At 56.6% G+C, this 20,316-nt stretch overlaps 1 protein-coding gene across 6 annotated transcripts in view; it reads left to right on the top strand.

The window, feature by feature from the left end:
• The window catches only part of TBC1D22A (TBC1 domain family member 22A), a 327,451-nt gene that overhangs the window by 165,467 nt on the left and 141,668 nt on the right, over nt 1-20,316 (top strand). The window lies entirely within an intron of this gene.

The following is a 20,316-nucleotide window of genomic DNA, read 5'->3' as shown; positions in this document are numbered from 1 at the left end:
CCAGATCTGTGTGCGTGGTGTGCCCGTTGTTAATTCTCTTCAAGTAGGTTGTAAGGCTGGACAAATAACCTGTTTTCATTTACCCCCATCTTTGTCATCACCCGTCTTCTTCATGTCTTTGTGTAGCTCTGTATTTCTACCTTGTATCATGTTTTTCTTCCAGAAGAACTTTCTTTAGCCCTTCTTGTACTGTGGCTTTTGTTTGTGTGAAAAAGCGTTACTTCTCTTTGTGACTGATGTTTTCACTAAGTAGAATTCTGGATGGACGTTTGTTTTCTTTCCCTACTATAATGACGTCATTCCATTGTCTTTTGTCCTGCATAGTTTCTGTGGGAAATCTGCTGTGATTCACATTTTTGTTCCACTTGCTAGAAATTCATAGAACCCCCTGGAAGTTAGCCAGTGCCGGTGCGAACATTTATCGAGCGCTTACTTGGATTAGGTGCTTTGTTTCCCGTGGCTCTGCGTGTGCGCGTCTCCCCGACCCCCTCGACAGGGAAGTGTTGCCGATGGCGGTAAAGCTCATAGGAAAGAAGCCGAGGGTTGTGGAGATGAACGGGTCTGCTCACGGCTGCTTCCAGGAGGCACGGGGCCTGGCTGCCTGACCCCCGAGCCTGAATCCTAACCAGCGCACTCCATTCAGACCGTGCAGAAGCCTGAGGAGCAGACTGAGCTCATCCGCGTCTGGGTAAAATGCCATTTCCGTCCTCGGACGGGCTAGGGCATTGCAGTGTGGGAGATGGGCCTGTGCTGCATTCCCGCTCAGCTTTTCACAGGCTTTGTGACTTTGGGTGTGCCCTGTGGCCTTGCCGGCTTTGCCTTTTCACCTCTAAAATGGGTGAGGGTGGCTGGCTGCCGTTTGCTCTGGGTTAGGACTCAGTCGTGTGGCCTGTGGCACGTCGGCTGCATAGCGCCTGGCGCTGCAGTCAGCCCGTGGAGGGTCTCTTTGTCGGGCTTTGCTCAGGGCACATCGGTTGAATCGGTGAATTGAGTGTTTGCTCAGACCACTTCGGTTTCCCCGTTCACGGCCTAGAGTTGCAGCTTACGGTGCACGCCCCAGTGTCCTGCCTCACACAACACCCTCCGATCGGTTCCTCCTGCCGTGCTTGCCTTTCCGGATCATGGCCCTAGCAGTGTCATTTCAGAGCGCACAGAGTGGCTTTCTGTGGTTCCTTACTCAGATACAGAGTGCTGCCCCAGAGCCGTGACCACGGGCGGGCCCCTACCTTCCTCCTGCCTCGTACCTTCTGCCTGCGGTTCTGAGAACCTGCTTCGTGGTCATACCAACCCCAGGGCTCCTGTGAAGTGTACTTCCTTTGATTAAAACCTTACTTCCTAGAATCATCTGCATTAAAAAACAACAACAAAACCCCATAGACCTCATTTAATAGAAAATACCTTATAAACCATAAAGCCCTGGGTAAGCATTTGATGTTTTCATCTGTGCTCCTGTGTGCCTGTCTGCTCCACAAACATTTTTAAGTGCTTTCCCTGGGCTGAGCACCACACCGGGCCCGGGGCCCCGGTTCTTAGGGAGCTCCCAGTACCCCAGTGTCTGCAAGCAGATTGCATGGTCGCCCTTCACTACCGGAGAGACAGTGTGCTTGCTCTGGGGCTGTGAGTGGTGGGCGGGGCAGCCGTCCAAGGAGGGTCTCAGTGGAGGAGGGGAAAGGCGTGAGGCAGACAAGTGGCACCCGTGAGCCCTGGGGTTCCGGCATGGGGTCCTTGCTGGTGGCTGGGGTTTCCTTGTGGGGACCCAGGGAACCTATGGGACAGTAATTACTCAGGAGATCAGTTGGTTGGGTGCGCATACCTTAAAAACTCTGCCTGTTTATCATTCAAGGCCTGAATCTGTGGGCTCCCTCCTCCATGAAGTCTGCCTAAGCCTCCCTCCTTGGAGGCCAGCAGTCTGGTTGCCTCTCTCTCCATCCAGCCTGCAGCCAGTGTACCTAGGGCACCTGCAGGCTGTCCCTCCCCAGGTCTTTGGGAGCCTGCACTTTATTAGCCAAGACCCACGCGAACACAGATAGCTACACGATTACTGGATGACAATAGTGATAGAGATTTTCCAAAGGAGAAGAACAGGCTTGTGTGGGCTTGTGTGAATGTGTTTAGTAGACAGGGGGGCGTTCAGTGAGTCCCCCAGGCTTGCTGAGTCCCGTCCCCACACTGCCGGATGTCACCAACACCGAGCAGGCAGGGTTGTTGAAGATGGATGGGCGCTGGCCGCGTGTGGCCCAGCGCGTGGCATCTGGGTCGTGATTGATGAGGGGAAAATAGCATGGTCAGTAGTTAAGTCTTGCCTTTTGTCTCAGTCATCTCTCACTTCTAAGTCCCTTGAAGGGAAGCCCCTGTCTCTGCACCTGCTGCAGCCCCAGGCTTGGGGTGGGGAGGGGGAGCGTGGGGCACCAAGCCAGGGGATTGGAGGAGGGGACAGGCCACAGCAGCTGGACCAGGTTAGGTACTAATGTCTGCCTTCAGCTGACTGGCTGGACAGGACTGAGGTGGGTCATCTCCATTGCAGATCTCATTGAAAATAATACTGTGCAGTTGAATACAGCAACTCCTGAATAATTTTTGCATAAGTTAGAAGCATGTTTCAGAATGTTCTTTCCAAGTGAGGTGGGGATGACTGAGCCCCAGGGAAGGGTAAGTAGAGCATTCTGGAATATCTAAGAAAGAATTTCTGATCTGCTTTGGGAGTGAAGGGGTTATGCTTGTAGTATTTTATTGAACCACAAAATGTTATTTATAACCCATGTCAGGGGCAATTAAACTGATTGATGATTAAGAAAGTTTAATAGTTGAATAATAAGATGTGGTTCTTGACAGCTATTTTTTCTCGTTTTGGAAGCATATTTTATGAGTCTAATAAGGGTGTGGAGGATGCGCTGTGGAATATATTGTGGTGTAATTATGTGGCGGTGATACAATATTCCGGGTAGTGTTAGGTGCTACGTTACTTACAAAAATTAAAATACCAATTATGGCTTTTCTGATTCATTATTGAGGTGGTGTGTTAATTTTGACTTGCCCCAAGCAGGTTTAATTAGTACCTATTGACATATTTGATTAAAAGTCCCCTAATGTTGAATTGAATAAGAAAGGTCAAACAAGTAACTTGTTTTCTCTGGCCACCCCAGCATGGTTTCAGAATTCCAGCACCTTCCAAGAGCCTACCTGAAGGGTTTGCTTGGATTGGTAGCTCCCTCCGCACCCTGGGGCCACTGAGGCCACTGAGGCCTGCCCTCTATTGTTAAAGCGGCCCTTGCCTCTGTCCTTGGTGCCTGCCCGGGTTTTGTGTGGTGTTTTTCTTATGTGGATCCTGAGAAACTTAACAGAAACCCATGGGGGAGGGAAAGGAAAAAAAAAAAAAAAGAGGTTAGAGTGGGAGAGAGCCAAAGCATAAGAGACTCTTAAAAACTGAGAACAAACTGAGGGTTGATGGGGGGTGGGAGGGAGGGGAGGGTGGGTGATGGGTATTGAGGAGGGCACCTTTTGGGATGAGCAGTGGGTGTGCTATGGAAACCAACTTGACAATAAATTTCATATATTGAAAAAAGAGCCACTTCTTAACGTTTGTAAAAAGCAGACATATGGTTAAAAAATGCTTTTTAGAAAAAGCAGAGATGTTACAAAGTCGCTAACACAATGACTAATAAACTAAAAGTGTAGCTTTGTAAGTAATGAAAATGCAAATTGAACCAAGAACGCAGTTCTATTTTTGTCTATCAAATTAGCCACTGCTAAGAAGGCTAATACTCGGTGCTTTCAGGTGAGGTGAGATTGACACCCTGTAATCTTCCTGTGGAACTTCTCTGGGAAGCACTTTGGCGCTCATTGGAAGGCCCGGTCGGAAGGCCGGTGCCTCCTTGTCTGCAGGAAGGAGGGAGAGATGCCCGGGAGACTGGAGTGTGGGGACCCACGCCGTGGCGTTTGGTCCAGTAGGAGCTGTAGACGGCACCGATGCCCAGCCTTCAGGGGAGTTCCAACCAGTTGTGGGTCAGCGATGTCCATGCAGGCTTAAATCTGACTTCCTAAAAAATGCTTTTTCTTTTTTAACGTTTATTTTTGGGAGAGAGAGAGACAGAGTGTGAGCAGGGGAGGGGCAGAGAGAGAAGGAGACAGAATCTGAAGCAGGCTCTAGTGAGCCTGATGAGGGGCTCAAACTCATGAAAGTGAGATCATGACCAGAGCTGAAGTCGGATGCTTAACCCGCTGAGCCACCCAGGCGCCCCAAGAAATGCTTTTTCAAGAAGGAAAAAGCGACCAGGGTATGAATAAAAGCGATAGGACAGAAAGCTTTATAGGTAGTTTCAATTCTGGGTTATTAAAAAAATGTGTGTACATATGAATATCATGGACTAAATTGTTTTCCTTCCCCATATTCATCTGTTGGATGTCTAAGCCCCAGAACGTCAGAATGTGGCTAAATTTGGAGAGAGGGTCTTTACGGAGACAGTTAAGGTTAAGCGAAGTCATAGAGTGGCCCTAATCCAGTATGAATCGGCCTTGTAAGCAGAGGAGGTCAGGACACAGACACAGACAGGGATGACCCTGTGAAGACGCAGGGAGAAGACGGCCTCCTGCAAGGCAGGGAGGGACCAGCCCTGGTCACTCTGGGACCTCTAAGCCTGCAAGATAACGGATGTCGTGGAAGCCGCTTGGTCTGCGGGACTCTGTACGGTGGCCCTCGCCACCGAATACAGTGACGTGTACCAAGGGGTCAGCGGTGCCTGCGTGGCGTATTGATGGATGCTTTGCCCTTCCTTTGCATACTTTTCTGTGTCCTCCGGATTATTTACAAGAATCAAGTGTTGTCACAGAAGCGTTGTTAGGAAGGTCGCTTCCACGTCCGGATCGCGAGCTCAAGTGAGCTCCTCTTTTGGAGGCCAGCCTGGTCACCCCTGAGGGGGACTTGCCCGGGGTGTAGGTCACGTCTGCTCCAGCCCCGAGACGGTCTGATTCTCAGGGTGTGGTGTCTGGAAGCCACGCGGAGGCTGTTGTCCGCGGGCCAGGCAGGTGCTCCGTTTGGCGAGGCTGCACGGCCACCAGATGGTGAGCGCGGCCCAGTGGTGTGAGGGAGGGTCTGCCGGGCTCTGGCGGGGCATCGCTCCCCTCCCCTGTCGTGTGAGGGCTTCGTGGGGAACCCTTGTGCACCCTTGAGCTCTGGCTCTCTGGGAGCTGAGATTTTCTGAGATTTACATCCTCTCGAGGCTTGGAGCCAGACCCAGCCTGAACCGGGTCCCAGAAGGATGCCGGGGGTTGGTCCGGAGGAGAAAAAGGAAGCCTGAGGAGGCGGGGCCGCACTGGCGGGGCCCGGGAGGTGAGGCGGGGCAGTCGGGGGCTCCCTCTGGCATCTGCAGGGAAGCATGAAAACTTCATGGGATGGTCGCGGGCAGACGGGGGGAGTGGTCTCCAGCTTCTAGCCAGCCATGTGGCCGGTCTAGGCATCGAACGCCGGGGTCTGTGGGACCCATTGAGAGCGCCCACTCTTCGCCTGTGCACGTGACAGTTTAGAGACAATGAAGGCCTGGCAGTGGAGGCCACGGTCGCTCTGTGGATGCTGATGTGGAGCCCCGGGGAGGCCGTCCTGCTGGAGGGTGGCACGCGCCCATGCCTTGGCCGAGGGACCAGCTTGCCTCCGCCAGAAAGGGACGGTCGTCCCAGTGAGGCGTGGGCGGCGTCCCTGACAGATGCTGGAGACAGGTGCTCTGTAGAAGGAGCTCTGTGCCCGTCCCCCCACCGAAAGGACCCCACAGCTCCTGCATCCCACAGACGGTGCTGTGATGTGGCAGGGCTGTGGGAATGCCGGGACACGAGCCCCCAGAGGTGGTGGCGCAGCGCGTGGTGGCTCGTCGGCGGGTCCTGAGGGCACTGCGCGAAGGCCTTGCAGTTCCTTCAGTGTCTGTCCGTGCCTGGGGTCCCCTGGGGTCCCCTGGAGCCAGAGTCTTTAAACCCAGATTCGGTCTTTCTGGTTCCCTTGCGGCGGGGGTCTGGGGGCTGGCAGAGCTTGCCACCCTGGCCCTCCGCAACGCGGTGCCCACGGTCCCGCTGTGTCGTCGGGTGGGCGTGGGTCCCCGGCCGTGTCCCGCGGGCGGCACTCGTGCTCTCGGAGAGCTGTGATTTACGGGCCGCTGGAACCGGGCACGCGTGTGCACTCGGCGTGGCCCCTGCTCCCGCCATCAGGTCCCCACGGGGCCCCGGCCGCCGGCTCTTCGTGTGTCGGCTGCGCCACGGGCCCAGGCCCTTCCCTCGGGGTTCCAGGAAGACAGCGCCTCAGGGCCCCGTGCGGCCCCTGCCCCTCCTTCGACTCCTCCGAGCGCGAGAGGAACAGGCACTCCTCCCTGGTGCCCAGAACCCTCTCCTGCCCTGGCCGGGCTTCTCGTGCACCGGAGCGGCAGCCGCGCCCCCTGAGCGTTTGGGCTCTTGCACGAACCCCACGGAGAAAGAGGATGCTTTCCTTTGAGCTCCACCCCGGGTCACTTTTTCCACCTGCCTGGAGTGTGGAGCTTTGCTTTCAATTAAGTATGAAACGAGATCTGTATTGGCCGTGGCCCACTGAGGCAGCCCCACGACGAGAACGTGTCCCGACTGTCCCCCGCTCCCCAGCCCTCAGCCAGCATTTTTCTGCTGCTTCTTGTGCTGCAGGGCCTGGGGGTCGTGGCCTGCCCTTTCCAGGTCATACGATGAAACAGTAAAGGGAAAACGGCCCGGAAGCTATGTGAGTGACAGGTGGGGCGTCGGCTGGGGCTCCCATATGTGGGTTTTGTCACCGTCTCTGTCCGCGGTCACCCTGCCAGGAGGGAGGGGACAGCTGGGAATGGGTGGTGGTGGGGAGGAGACGCCTCGTGAGGCGGGGGGTGCTCCTTGGACTCAGCCGCCTGGGGGACTTGCGCTGCCCTGGAGGATGGGTGTGGGCCGGTGCGGCCACCCCTCCCCGGTCTGCGAGGCCTGCGGGGGCCCAGACTGTCCCCCTGTGGCCACACACATGCCGGGGGCCTCGGAAGGGAGGGCCCACTACCTCACTCCCCTACCCCCGGCCTCTCTCTCTAGTGCTGCAGCCGGGAGCTCACGTGACCGTGCTCCTGCGCCGCTCGGAGCCGACCAGGGCCCCCCCGCCGTCCCCACGCCCTCTTTCCTGAGCATCCTGGCACCGTCACTGTGCTCACTTGTGCTTTGGCACGTTTGTGTGGTGTTTTAGTTTTCTGGCATATTTCAGGTCTTAGGTCCTTTTGAGCATCAGCATGGCCTTGGCCTTTTCCTTTTCCGATTCCCTCATCGTATTCACCTGAGTCCACGCGCGCCTTCGGATTTCAGTTGGCTCTGTGGTCCTCAGAGCAGACTTGCGTTACTTCGCCTTCCGGCTCCACCCCCGGGCACCAGATGCCTCCGTGATGCCCACGGTCTCCTCGAGCAGTTGTCTGCCCACACGCAGACCGTGGAGGGTGGTGTCAGAGGCCAAGGCCTGGGTTTGTCTCCAGTGCGTGGAGAAGAGGAACCCCAGTGGCAACTGGCTGCTGGGACCGAGCCTAAAACCGGTCAGGCACCTCGGTTGCTACTTGCGATTGAAGCAGTTCTCTCCCTTCGACGACTGACAGGAGAGCCGGGTGGCCCGTTTCCTGCTCGTTGGCGGCATACGTCGCTATGACAGAGGCGGAGCGAGATGCAGCGTTGGGCCGGAAAACAGAAATCTGTTTTCTCTTGGCATCTTTGTGACACTCGGCTCCAGGGCCCTCCCACTGACCTGTGTGCAGGTGCGGGCACAGCGCCCGGTGAGTACCCTGTGCCCCTCGCTGAAAACAGCAGGGTGACCCTCTCCGCCGAAGAAAATACATGTTGTCCTAACAACAAAAAACTCACGCCCAGGGTTCCTAGCCGGAGGAGAATCTCATACGGTCAGCGGGAAATGGCCAGAAAGTGATTCAACACGGATACAGGCGCTTGAGGCTCTGCTGGGGGTCTTCGCCCCTTCACTTGCCCAGAAGCTAGTGCTGGTTGGGGTTGGTTCACCTCTTATCCCAGGTAGTGTTCGTGCCGAGTCCTGCCCTCTTCTCTGCCCTGGAGAAAACACACCGGTCGGTACACGAGAACAGTCTCGCTTTCAAGAAGCCGGTGAAGGATTTCAGAAAACATAGTGGACGGCCGTCGGGCGTCACCTGAGTGGCGCGGACCCGTGCTTGGGCTCGCCCGTGACCGCGCCCTGCCGATCGCCTGCAGACCGCGGCGGGTGTCTGTGACATCGTACCTTCACACGGCAGTCAGATCTTTAGGTCTGGACCACCCGCTGTTAGGCCCAGCCACTGAGCTTGTACCCACGTGACACAAATACAGAAACTGTGTGAGGTACAGTGTCGGAAGTTGCCAGATTGCCCCAGGGTTTGTAACATCCGGTGCTGCGTCCTCCATCGTGCGTCTTCCGATCCAGGTACAGACAGGACAGAGAAGCCCGAAAGCCATTGCCCAGGCGGTGTGGTTGGTGGGGACCCAGAAGGCCGTGAACCCAGCCCGTCGGTCAGCAACAGTTTCGCGCCACAGGGGCTCCGCAGGCAGCAGGCGGGCTTGCTCAGTTCACGGAGGGCTGACGGTGCTGGGGTCTGGGCACGGTCGTCCCTCCGCGATGGCCAGGGAACAAGTGTGTGCCCCGCAGAGTTTGCTAGTCAGACGGGGTGAGTGTGCGGGGACCGTGACAGGTTAACCCGGCCCTAGTAATGTGGGTCGCTTAGTCTCTTGCGGGTTTTCCACAGTGACTGGGCTCCTGCATGTTTGGTGAGGGGCCCGGGTGGAGCGCACATGCCCGAGCCCGGTGGGTGGCCCGGGGGAGGTGCTCTGCGATGTGGTTCTGCCCGTGCGGAGTGTGCTTTCCCGAAGGAGGCGCGGGTGTCTGAACCCCAACCAGGGAGAGCCCTTCCCGGGGTGAGGAGAACCCTCCTCCTGCTCTGTGTGGCCGCCACTGGGGACCAAGTGAATCAAGAATGACTTCAAGGAACAGTCACAAAGACACTTGCGGACACAAAGTCATACTTCACCGCAAAATACAGAAATGCACAGTAAGCCTCGTTCTCTTGAGCTGTTTGTGCCTTTGCGGTGAGCGGAGATGGGAGAGATTGGGGGGGACGGTGGTCTTGGAGGACGCGGGCTGTAGCATGAATCGCGAGCCCTCCTTGAAAGTGTTCCCCGGTATCTGTCGGGAGCCCTAAAATGCCCTTACTCTTCACCTGCCGATTTCATTTGAGATGTCTGTCTCGAGGAGCTGATTCTCAACGTGGATCACATCCTTCCTGAATGAAGGACGCTCACGGGGCATTCCTTGCTGTAGGAAGGGCATGCCGCGAGTAGGGCTGCGGCCCGCTCACGGGGCAGCGCCGGTTCCACAACCTCCTGCACACCTTCCTAAAGCAGGGCTCCAAGTAGTGTCCACAAATTGGAAAACTCTCATTACGAATGTCAGGTCTCAATAGCATACAAATTTATCTTTACAGGGCAACTCTAGTCCTGTAAAAGCTGAGCGAAAAGTACGCGCAGAAAAGATTGTAACGCAGCCCTGGGCCCCGCTGTTCCCGAGGCCCGGGTGCTCGTGCTGCAGCCACCGTGTGGTGGTCTCCCGGCCAAGTTTGTTGGCTCTGAGTGGAATGGCCACGGACCCTCGGTTCCCAGTGTGCTTTCTTTTTACCTCGAGGGAAGTAGAAACCTCCTGGATGCAACGTGCTCTGTGGGCTCCAGCAGGAGGGGCCGTTGAGAGCCCACTGTGATGCCAGATCTTCGGGACTGGAGTGTGGGTGGTGGTCGCTGGTGGAGCGGGGAGGGGACCCCTGCCTCCCCTGCCCCCCCTGCCCCCCCGCCTCTGCCGCCGTCGGCTGCCGATTTCCTGGCAGGTGCCGAGGAGTTGCCTCCGCTGTGGGTTGGAGCCCTGGCTCGGTGGCGCCTGTGTAGGAAGGCCGGGCAGCCTGGGACACACGCTGTATCCGCAGGCTTCTCGGGGCAGGGAGGGGGCCCGCGGAGCTGTGTGCACATCAGCCGACTGTCGCTTTCTTAGCAAGGGGTTTCTTTGTTGGCCTTTTCCAGAGTCGTGCCTTCTCGGCCTGCGGCGGCTGCACCGGCCCTCCTGACTCCGGTGACCTGTAGCATTCGTGGCGGCCATCAGCCGGGGAAGGGAAGGGCCCCGTGTTTTCAATGAGGTTGGCACGTTCTTTTCACGGGGACACGTTTCTTTTTTACTGACAATTCAGGGCCACACAGTGGATACAGTTCTTTAGAGCAGGAGTGGGTTTCAGAAAAGGCAAGGAAACGTCCCATTTTGCTCTGACCTTGTGGTCCAGTGCGCAGACCGCGTGTCCAGATTTTGTTTGTCGGTGCCGCAGGCCCTTTCCATGGTAGTGTTCCACCGGTTGGGATAGTTACGGCGTAAGCAGTATTTTACTCCCCGTTTATGGTTCATTTGCTGGCTGTAACACAGAGGGAAGAATGTGCTGAAATGTATTAATTCCTGATTGATGGGCTGCCAGGGCATTGCCAGGGCTGCTGAAATCGTGGTTTGCCGGCCTGGCTCCTGGCAAGGCCGTGCCTGGGGAGTGACCACAGGCAGCCTTTACACAGGCGTGTGGGAATTGCTGCGGAGGCCATGGCCTGGGGAGGGCCACACCCCAGTCTCGCTGTGAGCTGGGTCAGAGGACTCCCAACTGGGGTGTAAGTAGCATGAAGGCACGAGTGGGCTTTGGGAGCTGATGTGTCTGAATGACTGATCGAGGACCAGGAATGGACAGTGAAAGCAGCTTACTCTTTCGTCAGTGGCCCCAGCCGGCATTGCCTTGTTGGTGCTGTCAGTGAGAGCTGGAGCGTCCATCAGTTAGAGCAGCGATCTCTTCCAATTAGCCGGCACTCTCACATCCTACATCATCTTCGCAAGAGAGGCGCTCGCAACATGGCTTTGAGCAAGGGAATTTCTTGGCTTCTTGCTGTGTTACTACCCGTAAAGTGTGATGGCATCTTGTGCAAGTAACCGCCCATTTCACCATCCAACTCGGGGGGCACACGGGCGGCCTGCTGGTTCTCATTTAGCACCAGGACTCGCGCCTTGGAGCCCAGCCCCCAGCCAGACTGTGAGCCACGCACGCGAGGGCCGGGCCATATTCCGCCGCGTCCCGCTGCTCCCCTCACACGCCTGGCACACCGTCTGGGCTCAGTGGAGCTCGTGGCTTCTCAAGGGCTCTGACATCTTCCGTCAGGTGGTTTTTCAGGACCCATTTATCGTTTCCTTCACAGACGGTCTGTTTCCCATTACTGGTATCGCAGTGGGTATTTTAAACGACAGTTTATAAAACAGGTGAATGCTATACCTCATTCTATGTTTTTGAATGTGTTTATGGCTAGTGCTGTTGACCATTCTTTACGTTTTGAACTGATTTACTTTTATAAGTAACTTTGTCGGGTAGTTTTCAGCAGGCTTATATATGTTTTCTCATTGCACGGTAATTTTTGGTAGAGTTTTCCCACATGCAGATGTTTCCCCAATTTGTTCTACTTTCTCATTCTATTCCTACTTGACACCATCTAAAATTTGTACATGGTGACGTAGACCCGGTTTCCTCGTGTCCCGGGCTTTTTCCTTGAGAGGGTTTTTCTCACCTGCGCACACGAGCAGTCAGGAGTCTCTGGGGCTGAGACTGCAGCCTGGCTGTCATCATCACCCTGGGCGAGATGTCTGCTCACACGTTTGGGTGACATTTCAGCATGGGGAGCACCCCACATGCACCCCTTGACCCCCCTGGAGGTCGTGCACCCACGCTTTCAGGAACGCACAGTCTTGTGCTGGTCAATCTTTCTTTCCATTTGGCTGCATTATTAATGGTTTGAGTGAGACAGCATTTTGCTGATTGATTTAAAGACCCATTTATCCTTCGAGGAATTATTTTTGACTTAATTAGGTAAAGGGAGTAAATCAGTTTAATGGGTTGATTTATGATCAGTTTGCGCTCTTAGATTATCATGACTCAGGCAAGCTTACTGTCTGTATAAATGTCTGCCGTCTGCCTTCTGAAGGATGGGGGTCTTTCTGGTCCTCTGATGGCAACACAGCCCAGGAAGAAGGTAGCCTGCCCCTTTCTACTTGTGTTTCTTTGTGTCCCTAAATGCTGTGACTGTATGTGACTGAGCACTTTCGTCCTGTGATCCAACGAGAGGTCCCCAGCGCCTCCGGCGGCCACTGCGGGCTCTGAGGACACGCGTGTCCGTGGAGGTGTGGAGCGCGGGAGACGCGGGGACGGGGTGAGGCCCGCGCACCGGGACGCTGGGCTCACACGTGCATCCCGCTTCTCCGAGACACCGTGTCTGCCATTCTCCCAGGCAAGCTCAGCAGCCAGCAGAACTTTCTGGGGCCGTGTCACATTAGGAAAGAGTTTGGTCTTCTTTTCAGAGAACCCTGGGCTCTCGGAGAAGGGCAGCGGTTAGAGCCTGTGTGTCGTGCATGATGATGTTTGCGCGAGCACTCCCTACAGTGTGGACACTTGTTGATCTCAGTGTTGTCATTGGTAGAAGTGAGTCATGAGTGAGACTTGCTATATGGTCTTGAATTCAGCAGTAATTTGGATTTTTTCTCTTAACTGGAGAAATCAGGATTAGACTCTTTCCACTCGTTGTTTATGGAATTACTCCTTCCTCCACCGTGAGCTCTTGGCTGGGTTCATTCACATGCTCAGCACATGTTTATCGAGTACCTGCCGTGTGCTGGGCCCTCGTGGGGGTGCTGGCGACCTGGGGAGTACGGTTCTGCTCCCAAGGGACGCTTCCCGTTTAGCATAGGGAGAGCACGAGCAACCACCTGGCGTGTGGGGGTGCAGCTGGTGAGCCTCGTGCAGGAAACACAGAGGACGGTGGTGCACATGCTGGTGTGCCAGCGTGGGCCTTCTGTCCTCTTCTGTCTCATGGTGGGCGACTGATGGGCTCTCTGGCAGTCTGTCCTCACCAGAGGGGCATCGGCAGGGGGGGCCCAGACTCTCCTTTGGGCCTCAGTAGTGGTTGGGGTTTGTAGACTCTGCTTGGGAACGTCTCCACCGCCTCTGGCCTACTTTCGTTCCCATGGCACTGACCCCAGATGGGATCCCTTCTCTGCCTGCACCCCTGCTGGCAGACGCCCGTGTGAGGAGTCACCCTGATGCGCACCCGTCTCTAGGGCTCCTGCTTCCCTCCAGAAGGAAGCCCAGCTCTGGGGCCCGGCACCCGGGGCTGCAGGATGGTGATCCTCACGAGTTGTTCCTGCCTGGGTCACGGGGATGCCCCACGGGTTTACTGCCTGGGTCTTGGGGACGCCCCCCCGGCGTACTGGCTCTGGGCTCTCCTGCCTTCCCATACGCCGCCTTCTTCCCCTTCTTGGGGAACGCTTGATTTCACCATCTTTCAAGGCTTAGCCCCAAGGCCACGCCTGCCAGAGCCCTGCCCGCCAGGGGGCGAGGACTCTGCTCTTTTGAACCTGCCGTGCCTCACACCTGTCCCTTGTCACACTGCTCACTCGCCCTGTGGCCAGTTTTTCATTTACATCTCTCTATAAGTAAGTGGTCACCAAACATGGTAAGTAAGCCCGGTAAACGGAGAATGGTGAATCAGGAGTCAGTGGGTGAGTGAACGTGTCCCCGGCTTCCTCTGGGCTTCCTGCTGGCTTGTCCTCCGCTTTCCCCGAGCCTGGCTCCTACCGTGCAGGTCCTCCGCCCATGTTAATACAGTCCATCGGTACTTCAGCCAGTAGCATTTCGGGTAACAGAAACTCCTCCTCTCAGCGTTATTAAAAAATCAAAGATCTAGTCAGGGCAAAAGACTGTTGTGAAATTAAAATTCTTCCCTTTACAAAAATGACATTAGAGAAGCAAGGATCATTACAGAGACAGACTTTCCCTTCGCTGTCTGCCTCGGTACCCACGCAGGTGCAGGTACGGTCAAGGGCGCTCCTCTGCGTGGAGCCGGTAGCAGGGCGCCCCCTATGGATGGAGGGGCAGCTGTCCCACCAGCGCTGCCCCCCCCCCCCCCCCCCCGCCTGCGGTTTGTGTGTGCGGCTGGGGACCCCTGACTGCGGCCGCGTTGGGGTGGAGGTTGGTTCTTGTCGTTGGGGCCCGCCTGGGGCCGGAAGACTGATGGGTGGGTATGGCCACATCATGCCATCTTGCCTGCCCTGTAGTGAGCGCATTGCCCTTGGTTTGTCCTTGACTTGTGGCCATGGTCTGCTGCTGTCCCATCGTGCGCTGACTGTATGCCTGTGGGCTACAGGTTTTCATCCACATAACAGAATTGGGAATTCTGATGGTGGCTTATTCGTAACCTTGAGTTGAACATTCTTTATATTAGCATTAAACATTCGTAGTGCTGAACCAATCTGATCATAACATTAGTTGTTTTTGCTGAGCCACGGAGTTCTGTGAATTTACAGTCTTGAGTTGCGGTGCCGCTCTTACCATAGCAGGACTTTCCCCTCCGCCTTGGAACCCAAGTCTGTGTAATTAAGTGCTAAAACCTCCATCACCAAAGTGTCAGGGTTTCAAATTTAAAACTCCCAAGTTGGGCCGTGCGAAAGATTAGACCGTAGAGTGATTCCAGCGAGCTTATGAAGTAGAGAGTATTTTTGATTACCAGTTAAGCTCCTAATTACGTGAAGAGGTTTATTGCAGGGTTTGTGCGATGCGGGTGATTAACGCAGTCATAACAGCCCCGGTGTGCTCCCCTCCCTAACCTGTGCTGCTCACCAGCAGGTGCCGGCTGTCACCCGCGGCTCATGCTTTGTGAGGCCGGCGGCCACACTTACCTCGGTGATCCATGCCGCGGGGTCCCTTGAAGTCACGGGGTCTGTTTAAATTTGAGGGATTTCTCCCTTTGTGATTACCAAGCCGCCCCGTTTGGTACACCGCCAGGGAGAGCCTGGCCGCGTGCCGGGCCTTTTTACTTTCTCGCGCTCCCTGGTCATTACAGGATCCCAGCCTGTGCTACCGGGGCCGTTTCCGGGACCCACGCTGATGTTTCGTGGAGGTGGGCAGGCGTTGTCGTGGGCGAGGAGCCTCTGAGGAGGGAGTCCCCACGCGACCCAAAGCTCCAGTGAGCCTGTGGTGGTGACAGGCTCTTTTGCCCACCACAGGTTTTGTGACCAGGGGAGTGCTGTGGTAGCTGTGAGGTTGTGCCTCTCTAGAGTCGTAGAGGCACAGGTGGTCAGTGAGTGGCGACGGTCCCTCCCTCTCCTTGCAGAGTCGGAGGCCTCCTTCCGTGTCTCGCCCTGCCTCAGTGAGACCGAGAGGCTGACCGTGGTCAGCCTGACTCCGTTCCTGGCCAGGCTCGGCTGCTTCTTGGCACGCTGGTCTCCTGCAGGCCTTTTGTCAGGTGGGCGTGCTCACCTCCGCAGGCTGTTTCAGATGCCGTGGGCCTTAGCATAGGAGGACGCACTCTGCAGACTCTAAGAAGTGCTCCGTGCCTCGGTGGTGTCGGGCGCCATTGCTGTTGGTGACCAGCCTCATCACCCACATCCTTAGTTTGAGCCCATCAACCTGCCTCTTAGTTACCCACTGACCCTACCAGTTCTCTGGGTGTGGAAGCATGGACAAGAAATTTCTGCTTTTTGTTTACCCAAGGTAGTTTTTGGATATTGCAAGGTAGTACTTATATCCCATTGTGGTGTTTTCCTTACCAGGCTGAATGTTCTCCATTCTTTTATGGAGTTCCTTATACCTACCCAGCCACCCACCCACCCGTCCATCCACCCACCCAGCCACTCAGCCACACATCCACCCATCTACCCACCCACCCACCCACCCACCTGAAGCACCTATCCACCTACCCACTGAATCACCCTCCTACCCATCATCCACCAATCCATCCTTCCACCCAGCCAGCCAGCCACCCACCCACCCATCCATGCACCCACCAAACCATCCATCCATCCATCCATCCATCCATCCATCCATCCATCCATCCATCTATCCATCCATCTATCCATCCATCCACCCACCTACCCACCCACTCACCCATCCATCCACCTACCCACCCACCCACCCACCCACCCACTTATCCACTGACCCATTCACGCTTCTACCCACCTACCCACTAATCCATCCATCCACCCAGCCAGCCAGCCAACCAGCCACCCATCCATGGACCCACCAGTCCATCCATCCATCCATCCATCCATCCATCCACCCACCCACCCACCCACCCACCCACGCACCTCCCTACCCACGCACCTCCCTATCCACCCACCCATCCACTGGCCCATCCAGCCACCCACCCACCCAGTCTTGTGGGATAGTCATGACTGACTCTGGATGTGCTAATTGTGCAGTGCTGTTCACACTTTGTAGGATGGGAAGTACTGAATGCCAGCAGGTCCCCTCACCCTAATCATTCTGACCCCCAAATGCTCCACGAGCTTCTCGGAGCACTTAGAAGGACAGTACCACCACCCTTGGGAACTTCTTCTCTAGGGATGTTTATCTGTAGAAAAGATAGACCTTCGTGAAACCATCCCCGCTGCTTAAACAGTATTTTTCCCCCTATTGCAAAAGTCGTAAGTGCTATGTGAACATCTGTTGCTCTCTTTATTCTCTACCCTTGTGTAAAAAGTAAAGAGTGGTGGTAGTTATCCCCTCCCCACCTTTCCCGGGGGCACCACAGTCCTGTCTCTGGCATCTTTCTGAGCAGTGTTCTCTGCACGAGTGTATGTACGACGTGCAAAGGCGGGAGTTTTTGGTAGAAATGGCGTTGTTGATAAAGATGGGATTACGTTACAAATTGCGTTTTCAGCAATAACATGGCAGGGTAGCATTTTCAAAGAATTTATTTAAATTGTCTCTTAAAGCCTTTTTATGACTGGAGAAGGCGAGTGAGATATTCTAAAGCAGACGGCTGTTTTACATCTTGTGCCTTCACGTGTAGTTGTGGTCCACGTGAGGCTGCTGACCTGCCCTGGGCTGGCCGGTGCCTTGTCTGTGTCCCCAGGTGCCACTTGGGTGAGCTGGGGCCATGCTGGCCTCCCTGCCGCCCGAGGCTTGGGGACCAGAGCTTGCCCCTTTCTCAGCTCGCGGCCCGTGGGGTGCAGGGCTCGGCCCTGAAAGGTGCTGTGCGGACAGCGTGGGAGGAGGACCGGGTGGTGCTCCCGCGGTGTGGCACGTGCTGGCGGTGATGTTCGTGCTCACGGGACAAAGTAGGACACAGGGTCTGGTCCAGTTTCAAATGAAACAGGGTGGCCTAAATTCCATTAGTTTCAGTCATGTGTTGGGCATAAACATGGCTCTCGAGGGTCCGCGCTACCCCTCCCTGGCCTTCCGGGGCCTGTGGTACCACCCGGCTGGGAGAAGGCCGTGGAGGGCGTGGAGGGGCCAGTCCAGGGGTGCTCTGTGCGGCACCCACCTCCCGTGGCAGCCGGCAGCCTCAAGCAGCTTGCAGGCTGCGTGGCGTGGGTCAGGATTAGCCAAGCCCAAATCCACATGGCCCAGAGGGCTCGGCACCCCAGAGCCCCTGCTCTGGCCAGGCCCCTGCGGTGTGGTTTGGGGCGCCCCTCCATGGGACAGCAAGTTCTGCTTGTTCTCTTTTTTCCTTGAATGTTCCATTTCCTCCTTTGAATTGTTTCTTCTTTTGAACGGTGGGATTGCCTGGAATCCTTCTACGCCCGTGGTTTCCTCTCGTTGGCGATCTCAGCGGGCAGTGCGCCTGGCCTCTCCCCTGTCACTCGACGTGGCACACGTTTGGGGGCGACGTCTATGTGGCACAGGCTCCATGGCTGCCGGCCCCAGGGCTCCCCGGTGGCTCCCTGTTCAGGTTCCCTCCCCGCCTGCTGCCCCTCCTTGCCCCAGGGATGTGGAGACAGCATGCCCAGGGGGAGGCATGTACCTTTGGGTTAAAACCTGTCACGACTGTTGGCCATTTTGGGGTCTTAACTCAGAATCTGTGTCCGCCCCGCAGTGGTGAGGCTCCCGGGCCTCACAGTGGATGGTTCGGTAAGTTAGCGTCCCACCGACAGGACCTGTGCTAAACGTGCTGATTTTGCTCTTGGTGTGGTCCGGGCTGTGACCCCAGAAACCGCTGGTGCCCAGTCTCCTGCGGGGACCCCCAGGGGCCGGCAGTGCCAGCCTCGGGAGTTTCTGTAGTCACCTCTGACCCTGTGACTGCGGCGTAGGGCTTCTGGAGTGTTCTGTGCCGCCCTCTGTGCCTTCCCCCATGTGGGCGGGTGTCTTCCCTGGGAGGGTAGACATTTAACTCACTGTGAAAATGAGGGTCATTCCCATTCCCTGAGCTTTTGGAAGACAGATTGGCACAGGGTTTCTCTGGGTTAAATGCCATTACCTCATCACCTTGAGGAGTAACAAACAGCCCGTTGTGGGAAGTGACACGTAATGGAGGCTGCCCAGCCAACCTGGTGTTGGATAAAGCAGTAAGCCAGCTGAGCAGACAGAGAAGGGTCTCCGAGGCTCGTGTGCGTCAGCCTGCCGCCTGTGCCCTGTGTCTCTGCGCTGGGGGCGCCGCTGGGAGCTAGGGGAGGGCTGGAGGCCAGGCAGGCTTTGTTTCCCTGCTGTGACAGCTGAGGGGACATCTCGGTGCTTTGAAGGCCCTCCAAAGAGAGACTGTTGATGGCACACGTCTCAGGAGGAGTCCCCTGATGATCGTCGCGGAGCCCGCTCCCGGGACTGGAAGGTAACATCAATCCGCTCTAGTTTGGTGGGATGTTGGATTGATTCCGCCCAAGCCAGAGGAGGCCACTTACACTCGTGCCTGCGAGCTTGATCTTCCAGCAGGACGGCGTCATGTCGGGCAGACCTCGTGCGCTTGGCCAGTGAGCCCCGGGAGATGCAGTTTCCTCCTCTGTAAACAGGCGGAGTGGATGCCTCCAGACGTCCCGAGCCAACGTTTCCGCTGTGGGGCTCCGTTGGAGGTGTGCTCAGGCCAGAAGTTGGCCTGCGGGGACAGCCGAGTGTGAGGCCAGGCGCCTTGCCGGGCTGCACCGGGGTGAGGCAGAGGGGTGCCCGGGTGTGGGAGGGAGAGTGTCAGCCCGGCGGGGCAGCTGGGGACAGTGCACGTGTCACGGGCACGCGCAGGCTGGGAGGAGGGAGCTCAGAGCCGGCCCGGCCAGCCTGGGGACTCTCTTCAGCACATCCTGTGTTGGGAGGGGCTCTGGACTTGGTGGGGGGGCATTGCCTCTTACTCACCTCTGCACTCCAGGCCCTGGAGTGTAGGGACAGCGCCACCACACAGAGATCACTGCTGTGTGTTGTCGCATGACCCCAGTGTGGGGACAGCCCGGTGTCCCACAAGGGACAGGGGTAGGCAGTGTGGCTCATGCGTACATCGCAATGTTATCCTACCCTAAAGAGGACTGAACAGAAGGCTGGCACAGGCTGCGGCCTGGATCCGCCCTGGGAACCCGGTGCTGAGTGATGGACGCCAGACACACGGCCCCTGTACTGTGCGGTCCCGTTACCTGAAATGTCCGAGCAGGAGGACCCACGGAGGCAAGGCACCGATTGCTGGTTGCCAGGCGCTGGGGGAGTGCCTGCATATAGGCTTGCTTGGGGGTGGTTGAGAATGTTCTGGAATTACGTGATGGTGACAGTTATCTGACTCTGGTAGTACGCTAAAACCCACTGAATCGTGTGCTTTAAAAAGGTGGATTTTATGGTACGTGAACCGCGTTTCCATAAAATAAACCCCAAACCAACCAGAACACAGAAGGGCTTGTTGAATGAGCGAGGGAGTTGAATGGTGAGGGGGATGGAGTGACCGTCTGGTCACAGTCCGTACACACGTGCTCCTGGGCGCCCCGGGGACTGAGAGCACGGTTGGCCAGGACGCGTCCTCATGAGCGTGAACCCTGTGGGGCCTGCCTGTGGAGACTCGCGTGGCCCGCATGGAGGGCCTGGCCGGGCTTTGGCACCCGGACCCCCCCGACCTGTTTTTGCCATCGTGCGTGTCGCTGCGAGCAGGGAGCGAGTGGAGGGTGGCTCCAGTGGCTCTGGTGCGAGGCGAGGCGGTCTCAGGGAGCCTCCGAGGAGCCGCTGCTCGAGGCCTCGTGCAGCGTGAGCCCCGGCGCCCTCTGGGAGCGAGCGTGGCATCGTGGTGCCGTGGGGGTTCGCGGACTCGGGCTCTGGGCCGCGCCTGCTGTTTGCGCCCCGTTTCCAAGGGTGCAGCGCTGGTGATAACAGATGGGTGACGGAGGTTAACGAGCTCGTCCGCGTGAACAGCGGAGAGGAGCGCCTGGCGGCCAACAGCTGCTCAACAGGTGTTAGCAATTATTACTCTTATAATTATTGTCATTTCTGCCCATTTAGAACTTTCTAAATATATTCTCGGTGGAATTGC

Source organism: Puma concolor, chromosome B4, assembly GCF_028749965.1.
Source record: "Puma concolor isolate L17-30 chromosome B4, mPumCon1.1.hap2, whole genome shotgun sequence".
NCBI lineage: Eukaryota > Metazoa > Chordata > Mammalia > Carnivora > Felidae > Puma > Puma concolor.
This window is presented reverse-complemented; position numbering and strand designations above follow the sequence as displayed.